Source organism: Triticum aestivum, chromosome 4D, assembly GCF_018294505.1.
Source record: "Triticum aestivum cultivar Chinese Spring chromosome 4D, IWGSC CS RefSeq v2.1, whole genome shotgun sequence".
Taxonomy (NCBI): domain Eukaryota; kingdom Viridiplantae; phylum Streptophyta; class Magnoliopsida; order Poales; family Poaceae; genus Triticum; species Triticum aestivum.
In genome coordinates this window covers 406,834,955-406,846,657 of record NC_057805.1, presented here as the reverse complement: position 1 = coordinate 406,846,657, position 11,703 = coordinate 406,834,955, and positions in this window count along the sequence as shown.

Genomic DNA, 11,703 nt, shown 5'->3' with positions numbered 1-11,703 from the left:
TCTCTGCATGTCGCCACATTTCGGCTTATGGCTGAAGATTTTTAATGTGAAGCCCAAGGTAGTGGGCGGCGAGCATGCCGAGTGCGGGGGTGCTATGGTGAGCAAGATGCCCAACGTCACATGGCCAACAGACACCTTTAATGATTCCGTCAAGGAGTGGCAACAGCAGTGGTTTTACATCACCGAGCCGCGCGGCACGGAATGGGCCGCTACTCCCGAGTTTCGATCCTGGGTCAAGAAGGGCCTGAACTGGTCTTCGTCCGATGAATTGTTAGTGCTCCAGACGCGCGTTAAAGATATGGAAGACAAGAACATTGAACTTGTCAATGTAGTCCAGTTGATGTTAGTTCTCCGGATCCTGCCTTGTCAACACCGGACTTGCAATCTATGGGAATTCGATCTGGCCAAGCACCAAACCCTGCGAGAGATTTTTGGCTCCTCGCACAAAGACATCTGGAAGGTGCTTTTCAAGTCCGGCAAATCATGGTCGGACTCAGCCGAGGACCGCGGGTACCAACTGTCCCGCCCTGCAAGCTCGGTAAGTCATCATACTTCCTATCCGCATAACCCAAAGGAAATGCTTAATGTGTTTTCCACAACTCACCTAGGGCTGGACGGAGAAGGCGGAGCGGATCCATTGTCCGGCCTCGCTGCCCGAAGAACCGGCCGTCCCACTTCTGACGAAGATGCTGGTCCTGGCGCCTTACAAGGTGCCGAAGAAGATGGCCGAGAAGGAGGCCAAAAAGACTCGGGGTGGCCTTCGTCGCCGTGGCACTTCGGACACAATATCCGAAGGCTCCAATGCCCGTTTCGCCTTCGAAGAGGACGAGGAGGAGGAGGAAGATGAATCCCCCGCGAGGGGAAGGAAGAAGAGGACGGCCTCCGCACACTTGGAGCCCGAGTCGCCTAAAAGGGGAAAAGCTCCTCTTCCAGAGGAGTCCACTGTCGCCGCCGACAGCGGCCCAGCGTGGGATCTCACGGCCCAGCCCCTGGTGAACTCGTGAGTATATAAAATCCGAGTACGTTTATGCGTCCAGATTCATCATGGCATAATATTTTAACCTGAGCCATATTTTTTGTAGTCCAGCGAGGTCCCGTACCAAACAATCCTCATCAGAGGATTCGCTGAGCTCGGATGCTATGGAGAGCGGGATGCCCCCGAAGGCCCCTTCCTCCAAACTGGTGAATAACACCGAGGCTTCGTCCCAGAAGGACCCCGGCCAAGGAGGAGAGGAAAAGACCATGAAGGCAGCGCCTGGAGGTCAAACTTCACCGGCCGGACACATGGGGGAGAAAATTCCCATGGGAGCTGACGGCGGGGGCCATCTTGAATTCGGTTCCCAGCCGGATGCAATTCCGGAGACCAATACGGCTCCAGAATCAAGCAGGCAGCCTCTCTCAGTAGGGGGGCGTGCTTGTTCCACCGGCAACCTCTGTCCAACCAGAGGTGTCAGATGCTTTGTTGGTGGCGCTGAAGAGCGCCTCCATCGTCGATGAACACCGTGCCCTTATGGGTGCGGTGATTGAGAAGATTCAGTCTGTTGAGAGTGGACTGAATGAAGCCTGTATTAGCCTTATAAAAGGTTTTGAGGTATGCTTTATGAGGTTTCGAAGAGTGTCATGTATGGATAGTAGCCCCTGATACACTGTTCGGTGAAAGAAAGAACCGGACAGAGGATCAAATTTATGTTTGCAGGAAGACTCATTTGATGACATCTATCTCTCTTCTGTTATAAGCAGGCGTCTGTAGCGGCTGCTGCCTCTCATACTGCGGAGGTCTCCGGACTGAATCAAAGTCTGGAGCGGGCCAAAGAAGAACTTGGCCAGTTGAAAATGCAGTTGGGAGATAAACAAGGTATGCGCAAGTCTTGTTCATGTTTATTGCGAATGAATTTTCAGTATGATAAAATATGTTTCATGATTTGTGCTAGGGATGATGACCGAAGTCGAAGCTCTTAAGAAGGCTGTGGCTGAGGCCGAGAAAAAGGCAGCCGTAGAGCAGGCTCTTCGTGAGAAGCATGAGGCCAGGGTTATTGAAGCTGAGCAGGAGCTTCAACAGGCCGTGAAGAAATGCGAGACTTTGGAGCATAGTTTAACGGAGAAAGAATCCGAACTCATCAAGGCTCATCAGCCCATGAGCGATGCCTGGGGGGAAACCCAAAGCGCCCTGCAGGGGATCCAAGAGGCGAGGAAGATCGCGGCGGGTAAGGCTTTTTTCCATGTAAGGCAAGTATTTGAGGACAAAAATATGTTTCTAATTTTGAATTCAGATTTCTCTAGGGGTATTTACGGAGCTGCCCCGCAACATATCGGATGCCGCCCAATTCTACCGAGCCAAAGAAAGGAACACTGCGGATAAGCTCTTCTGGTCGCAGTATTTGGCACCGAATTATCCGGTGCCTTTTGTCGATCAACTGAAACAGCTGATCGAACTGCATAAGGTGGTCGAACTAGCCATGAAGGATTTGATTATCCAGCTATGGCCCGCCGAGCCGATTCCAACCAGCTACTTCGGGCTCGTGAAGCGGCTTGTGAGTGCCTGCCCTTGACTTGACGTCATCAAGCGGTCGGTCTGTATAGAGGGTGCGCGAATGGCCTTCGCCCGCGCAAAGGTGCACTGGGGGAAGATGGATGATGAAAAGCTGATGATCGAAGGACCACCAGAGGGGAAGGAGCACCGCAAGCCCGAATAATATTATGAAAGTGTCCTGGGATCCTACCTTGTAGCGGAGCTATGCACCAAGGCGCTATATTTTCATGAATGCAAATCATGTTGTCCTTTGTAATGTTTGAACAAGGTCATTTATATTATTTATTGCCTGTTATATAAAAGTTTATCCTCCTGCGCGACTGTTTTATATATTAATCCTGAGAGTTGGCCAGTCGTCGGCTTCTGCCCCCACGTAAGATGTACGGGGGTGTTCGGGATAAACCCGATCACTCTTTATCCCAGTTTTGGGTCCTTGGAAGGAGGCGTTCAGCACAACGAACCAGGCAATCGGACTATAGGGCTTTATCACTCTCACTTAGCCATAGGAGCTTTAGGAAGGTAGGCGCAGCCCCTCGTGTTCGGAAGACCGCACGAGGGGCTCTGTAAGCACCTGATCGGAAGAAAAACCGATCCATCGCACGCTGCATTGGTTATGGCATTATGCGGGAGAAATACTTAAAGATTTTACAACCTCTCGAACAGCTGCCTGCTCTCGCCGTATCATGACAGTCCGTTTTCGGCTTTCTCTATTGAGGTGCTCGTCCAGAACAACCGGGACACAATCGCAGTAGTTCTCCCAGTGCTACCTTAGCCGATATAGCAGAACGTAAGGTACCAAAACATGGGAGCCGGGCAAACCCAACAATTGACCCAAGACATGATTCGGAGCTGATGCATATAATGCTATAGGTTCGGGGTGCCGAACTTCCGTGAAGGTGTTCGGACTTTATTGCCGTATTATGGGTAAAACGAAGCCCCTAGCATATTTGAAGGCATATCGCGGTGTACGGATGCCACTTGAAAAAAGAATTTTAATAAGAAATGACAGCAGATAAGCGTCATATAAATCCACATGTTGTATTTGAATAGTACGTCGATGCGTATGAGTACATGTAATGTGATAAAAAAGAAATATGACTGAGGAACCTGCTGAGACCAGGGGGAAAAAGCTGTGTGCGGATCCGGAGTATAGTCGGATGGTCATCGCGGGGAATATCTAAGGATTCCCTTGCGCGTTCGAGCTGCCTCCATATCGCCCGTCCTGGTCGGCGCAAAGGTGAACCTGCAAAGGAAATGTAAGAAATGTTTGTGTGCCGGAGAGCGGTTGAGCCGCTGTGTGCGGCCTGTCCTGGCCTTCGCCGGAGTGTTTTAATTGAGCTCTGGATGAGCCGGGCTATCCTGCCGTGAAGTAGTTCGGAGTCCATTGGCGGTGTTCGGGAGCCTGGCCGTCGACTCGAGGTTCGGCTGCAAGGTGCTGCTCATTGCTTCTGCTGTTAAGGCAGCGGTGTACTCGTTGGTGCCGAAGGAAAGTTCGGCCATGCCATTAACCGTGATGACACCGCATGGACCGTGCATCTTGAGCTTACGGTAGGCATAATGTGGCACCGCGTTGAATCGAGCGAACGCGGTTCGTCCGAGCAGTGCCTGATAATCACTGCGGAAAGGAACGATTTCAAAGATTAACTCTTCGGTACGGTAATTGTCTGGTGATCCGAAGACTACCTCATGGGCGATGGAGCCTGTACAGCTGGCTTCCACACCTGGTATAATTCCTCTGAAAGTGGCTTTAGTGGGTTTGATCACCAAATGATCGATGCCCATCTTGCGCACTGTGTCCTGGTAAAGCAGGTTTAGACTGCTGCCTCCGTCCATAAGGACTCGTGTGAGGTGGAATCCGTCAATTATTGGGTTGAGGACTAGTGCGGCTGGATTGCCCTGATTGGCGTTAACCGGATGATCCGTGCGGTTGAAGGTGACCGGCCCTAGTTTATATTGTGGGACGACTAGTTCCGTTAAGTCGACATCCCTCAGGGTGCGCATCCGGTCCGGGTTGGGAATGCGGGTGTTGTTCACAACGTTCACCGTTTGGATTTGCGGGGGAAATTTCTTTTGCCCTCCTGTGCTTGGTGGTCTGGGCTCTTCGTCGCCATCATCGCTTTGAGACCCCCCATCTCTGTTTTTGGCGCCTGCACTGCCGGCTTGAAGACCCAGCATTCTCTGTTGGTATGGGTGGCTGGCGTTCCTGGGGTGCCATTAATTTGGCATTGGCGGTCGAGTATGCGGTCCAGACTGGATGGACCCGAATTGTTATTTTTGAGTGGCCCTTTCCGCTGACCGGACTTAGAGCCACTAAATCCGGCATTAACTGTCGTTTCTTTGGCATTTTCACCATATTTGCGGCGCTTTTGTTTGTTGCGTCGGGGTTTGCCGTTGCTATCTCTGGCCTCTGATGTGCCAGGTTTGCTTGCTGTGTCGTTGCTACGGGCCAACCAGCTATCTTCGCCCGCGCAGAAGCGGGTCATAAGTGTCGTGAGGGCTGCCATGGATTTTGGCTTCTCTTGGCCGAAATGTCGGGCGAGCCACTTGTCACGTATGTTATGTTTAAAGGCCGCTAGGGCTTCAGCATCCGGACAGTCGACAATTCGGTTCTTTTTAGTTAGGAACCGAGTGCAGAATTTCCTGGCTGACTCTCCGGGCTGTTGTGTTATGTGACTTAAATCGTCAGCATCCGGTGGTCGCACATAAGTGCCCTGGAAGTTGTCCAGGAATGCGTCTGCCAGGTTCTCCCAACTTCCGATGGAGATTGCCGGCAAGCTATTCAGCCAATGCCGAGACAGCCCTTTGAGTTTTAGCGGGAGATACTTGATGGCGTGTAGATCATCTCTGCGGGCCATGTGAATGTGGAGGAAGAAATCCTCTATCCATACCGCGGGGTCTGTAGTGCCATCATATGATTCAATGTTCACGGGTTTAAACCCTTCTGGGAATTCATGATCCATTACTTCATCCATGAAGCATAGGGGGTGTGCGGCGCCTCTGTGCCGGGCTGTATCACGACGTAGTTCATTCGAGTCTTGTCTGCTGTGTTCGGCCCGGCAGGATTTGCTTTTAGTGTATCCGGTGTGACGGTCGTCGCCACGCATTGAGGCGCGCCCCCGTGATTCGTAGATCGATCTTTTATGTCTTGCTTTGTTTTCCAATACGTCTCGCAGGTCCTGTGTGTTGCCCCGGGCCTTGGTGTTTTTGTTTGACTGGCGACGGGGTGCGGGCTGGACTTCGGGCTGATATGTCACTCTGTCTCGGCAACGAGGTGGCTGATCAGCCGCATCATACGCTAGTAATGTAGGTTTTAATGCTTCCTCCTCGAGTTGGGGTAGCAACCTGCGCTTTGGGTAACTCTTGGTAGGGCGTTCGAGTTCGTATTCCTCGGCCGCCAGGACCTTAGTCCATCTATCCGTCAGCTTGAAGCTACTGCTGCTTTTTCTTCAGGCCTTTTGCTGTGGCTATAAGCCGGCGCTTAAAGCGCTCCTGTTCGATGGGATCCTCGGGCACGATAAATTCTTCGTTGCCGAGGCTCACCTTGTCTTCGGAGAGGGTCATGTAATTGTCATCCTCAGATTCTCCGCCAGCTGCCTGTTCCTTAGGGCTAGCTTGCCCGTCCTCCTGCTCGAAACCTGGCTGGAGGGGATTGTCTTCGTCTTCGGCATTATCTGCAGCGTTATTGTCTCTTGTGCCGGTATCGCTGCTTTTGCTATGGCGGGGCTTAGAGCGGCGCCGCTGACGCCAGTGCTTGGGTTGCTTCTCGGAGGGATTATCCTTTGTTGCCTTATCGCCATTGCCCTCTTTGGGGGTGTCCACCATGTATATATCATATGATGAGGTGGCAGTCCACCGCCCTGTGGGCGGTGGTTCCTGTTCGTCTCCTGCATCGTTGTCCATACCATCAATGTCTTCGAAGCCGAAATCGAGCATGTCGGTTAAGTCATCGACAGTGGCAATTAAATGGGTGGTGGGCGGGGAATGAATATCTTCGTCGTCCGCTTCCCACTCAAGCCGGACATAGTTCGGCCAAGGGTCTCCTGACAAGGAGAGAGACCTCAATGAATTTAGCACGCCGCCCAGGGGCGAGTGCTAAAGATATCCGCGGAGGAAAACTCCATGATCGGTGCCCAATCAGATTCGATAGGCATGGACACAGGCGGTTCGGAGGCCGTGGCCGGGGACGAATCCAAGTGTCCGGCAACACAGGTCTCATAGGAGGTGAAGTCAGCATTCGGCTCTATCGCCACTGAGTGCGCGGCCTCCATGGCGGGGTCTATCCACCCATGATCGGACGGCATGATCTGCTCCGGATTGAGGGCCAAAGTAGCCGATGGTGTGATCTCCCTAACACTATCCCACGACAGAGCACAGTCATGCTCTTGTGATAGTGCGGCGCACCTGACATGGGCTCGAATCCGTCGAAGATCAAGTCTCCGCGGATGTCGGCAGTATAGTTCAAACTTCCAAACCTGAGTTGATGGCCAGGGGCGTACCTCTCGAACTGCTCCAGATGGCCAAGGGAGTTGGCCCATAGTACGAAGCCACTGAATGCAAAGATCTGTCCGGGGAGAAAAGCCTGACCCTGGATGGCATCGTTGTCGATGATCGAAGGGGCCATCAAGCCTTTATCGCGATGACATAGTGGAACTCTCAATGAATGCACCAATGTCAGTGTCAAAACCGGCGGATCTCGGGTAGGGGGTCCCGAACTGTGCGTCTAAGGCGGATGGTAACAGGAGGTGGGGGACACAATGTTTACCCAGGTTCGGGCCCTCTCAATGGAGGTAATACCCTACTTCTTGCTTGATTGATCTTGATGATCTGAGTATTACAAGAGTTGATCTACCACGAGATCGAAGAGGCTAAACCCTAGAAGCTAGCCTATGATTATGATTGTTCTTGTCCTACGGACTAAATCCCCCGGTTTATATAGACACCGGAGGGGGCTAGGGTTACATAGAGTAGGTTACAAGGGAGGAGATCTACATATCCGAATTGCCAAGCTTGCCTTCCACGCGAAGGAGAGTCCCATCCGGACACGGGACGAAATCTTCAATCTTGTATCTTCATAGTCCAAGAGTCCGGCTAAAGTATATAGTCCGGCTATTCAAGGACCCCCTAATCCTGGACTCCCTCAGCGAGCTGCTTGTTTCTCCCGGATCCTGATAGATGGCGGTAGCAGCATCAAAATCCTTTACCGCGATACCATGGAGAAGTTGAACATCAAAGAGAAGCAGCTGCTGCCCAGTCGGACTGTGTTTCTTGGCATTGTGCCCGGTCTTTCCTGCTCACCAATCGGCAAGATCAAGATAGATGTCATGTTTGGGGACAAGAATCTCTTCCGCCGTGAGGCAATTTGGTTTGAGGTGGTGGACCTGGAGAGCCCTTACCATGCGCTCTTAGGCCGGCCAGCTCTAGCCAAGTTCATGGCAGTGCCACATTATTGTCACAGCCCTAGAAATCTGCTTGTAATTAGTGGCATTGCATCCATGCATCATTTTCAATTTCAATTAAATATTGAAATGGGGATGTTCAAACCCTAGCATCACTTGAATCAAACTAGGTCCAACTAAAATTTGCATTCAATGAAACCAAAATGTTCTTTATTGATATCTGGTATTTTTGGCAAGGGCTTTGATCCAAACAAAAAATAATGAACATTTTTAAGGAATTATTTTGGGCATTGAATTTAAATCAATATTGTATTTGGATTTGGTTTTATGTTCTTAATATATGGAATATAATTTCAGATAACTCTGAAATAATTTATGTGCCTTTGGATAATCCCATTGTGCAATATAAAAATATTCGGAGGAATGTTGTCACTGTTTTTACATTTGTTGGAGTTAAAAAAAACAGTGTCAACAAGATTAAATAAAGGAAAACAGAAAGCAGAGAGAGAAGATACCTACCTGGCACCCACCAAACCACCTGGCCAGCCCAGCTGGCAGCCCAGCCCACCAGGCGCTCTCCTGTCGCCTTCCTCCTCGCGCCCGTAGGCGAGGGCGCGTGCCCGACGCGCGCAGCTACACGCCGCGGCCACCTCCTCCCTCCGTGCCTCCCTGGCTCCGCCTCGACGCGTCTGGACGATGCCACGCGACCCCCAGAGCCGTCCGGCTCTCCCTCTCTCTCCCCCGAATGCTCTCCCCCTCCTCTGTTCTTTCTGCCCGAACGCCTCCGTCGCCGCCGCTCGCCACCATCGTAGACACCGCCATCCCGGCGACGCCCTGAGCTGCCCAAGAGCTCCGCCTAGTACCCCTCTTCCTCCTCGTCGAGCTGTGCAACGCCGGATGCCCCCGAGTGCCTCCACATCGTCGTCTTCAACCTCCCAACGCCGGAGATCTTCATCGCCGCCCTGCTTGCTCCGGCCTCTCCCCGAGCCCACTGACCAACCCTGCAGAACCGCTGTGAGCTCCTACGCCCCTCACCCCTCTCCCCGTCGACGAGTTCGTCCTCTAGCCCTGATCCCCAACTGTGACCGAAGCATCTCGCCGCCGGCTATGGCGTAGCCGTGGCCACAGCCGCGCAAGCTCACAACCGAGCGCGCCACCGTGCTCAGCACGTTCCCAGGAGTCGACTGCGACCACCCGCGGCTCCTGCCGTTCCATGCAACGCCGATCCGCTTGACGCCCGAACTCCGGCCGCCGCACAAGTCGCCGCCGCCATCGTTTTAGGCCACTAGAGCTGCTGCTGTGAGCACCACTGGACGCAGACGAGTCTCCTCGTCACGTAGAGCCTCTCCGTCGTGCAAATGGTCGCCTGTGGGCGATTCCCGATGCCCTCCGCCGCGTTCGGCCTCGCCGGCGACTAAACGCCGGCGGGTTGACCGCCGGTGGGTTAGCCCCGGTTGACCAAGGGATTTGGCCTCCCTTGAGTCTATGACATGCAGGCCCCGCCCGGCTAATTAATCTAGTTTAGGTTTAAACTTAATTAGTTTAACCTAGGTTAGTGCTAATCTAACTAGGTTAGTTCAGTTAGCCACTGACACGCAGGCCCCACTGGTCAGTTTGACCTGGGCTGCCCCGTTGACTCGCTCACGTCATGCTGACATAGTGCTGACGCAGTAATGCATTTTCCGGAATTAGTTTAATTCTAAATAATTAGAAAATCTAGAAAATTGCCTAAACTTCTAAAAAAATCATAGAAAATCAACCGTAACTCCAAATGAAATAATTTATATATGAAAAATTATCAGAAAAATATGAAGAATCTGTTTATGCCATTCTCATGCATGTTTGAACAACTTACGCCACTATATATGACAATTTGAATCAATGGTATTTGAAATGCCTCTTGTGGAGTTCAAATTTGAATCTAGTGTTCAAACCAACTCCATTTAAATCGTTGCTAGCTGCATTAGCTCAAATCATAGCATATTGCCATGTCACATTCATGCATCATATTGTTGCATTGCATTGATTGTGTTTCCTCTCTGTTGCCGGTAATTGTTCCCCCTCGGTAGACATATATTCCGACGATGAGGTCGATGACACCGATGAAGAACTATAATATCTTCAGAAGTGCCAGGCAAGCATAACCCCCTTGTTCATTCCGATACAATCCCACTCTCTCGCTCCTGCTCTCTTTTACTGCATTAGGACAACAACGATTCATCTGTTACTTGCTGCGGTAGTTGAACCCCTTATCCTCTGCTTGACCTGTCATTGCCACAATAAATAGATGAAACCCACTAGCATGAGTAGGAGTTGTTTGAGCCCTGATGTGCCTACTCATTCATGCTTGTTTGTCATGCCTGCTACTGCTTAGAGTTGAGTCGGGTCTGATTCATCGGGGATGAGTTGGAATGGTGATGAACATGTCCTACTGTGTGTGAGCTAAGTGTGTGAACACGATTTGGTAAAGGTAGTGGTGAGAGGCCATGTAGGAGTACATGGTGGGTTGTCTCATTGAAGCCGTCCTCAGGAACTGAGTTCTGTGTTTGTGATCCATGATACAGTTACTACCACGCATTGGGCCCGAAACCAATGGACCCTCTCGGCTTCTTAATCACCCTTGTCCTCTGTCCAGGAGTTGCAAGTAGTTTCTGGTGTTTGTAGTATGCTGGAGGCCGTGGGCAGCGCTGACCCGAGGGGTGGGCTGTGATGCGGTAGGCACGTGGCCGGGCATGCCGGGCGCCCGTTTGGTGTCGCGGAACCCTGTACACATCGTTCGGGGCCGTATGTGGAAACCTCGGCCGGACTCCCTGCGGATGGAACCTGAATAGGCGATAAACCTGGACTAGAGACTTGAGTGTTTAGGTAGGCTGTGGCCGACACCCTCGCTGGGCTTCCGCTTGAAGGTTGCCGAGTACATGCTGTGTAAACGGCGGTAAGTGGTGAGAGCGTGTGTGACGAAGTACACCCCTGCAGGGTTAATATGATCTATTCGAATAGCCGTGTCCGCGGTAAAGGACTTCTGGGTTGCCTATAACAGTTCATAGACAAGTGAAAGTGGATACTCTAAAATGCGCAAGATAAGCGTGAGTGCTATGGATGGCGTTCTCGTAGGGAGACGGGAGCGGATCCATAGTGGAGTATTGATATGGTGAATATGTGGACTCGTGTGCGCCACCTCAAAAGAGTTACTTGCAGTCGTAGTTAGGATAGCCACCGAGTCAAAGCTGGCTTGCTGCAGTTAAACTCCACCACCCCCTTTGTTGATACCGATGCATATGTAGATAGTTCTGATGTAAGTCTTGCTGGGTACATTTGTACTCACGTTTGCTTATTTTATGTTTTGCAGAGAGACGTCAGTCTCGCTAGTAGTTCCGTGTGGACTTCGACGTTTAGCTTGATACCTCAGCTACGATCTTGTGCCCTCGGCAGGATCTAGTAAATAGTCAGGCTTCTCAGCCTTTTTCATTTGTAGATGTCTGTACTCAGACATGTTAAGCTTCCGCATGTGTTTGACTTGTATGCTCTGAATGTTGGGTCATGAGACCTATGTTTGTAATATCTCGCTCCTCGGAGCCTAATGAATAAGTACTTGAGTCGTAGAGTTATGTTGTGATGCCATGTTGTATTTACACATATCGAGCATATTGTGTGTATGATTGAAATGCTTGGTATGTGTGGGATCTGACAACCTAGTTGTTTATCCTTGGTAGCCTGTCTTATGGGGAAATGTAGTCTTGTGCTTCCATGAGCCATAGTAGTCCGCTACAGCTCGGT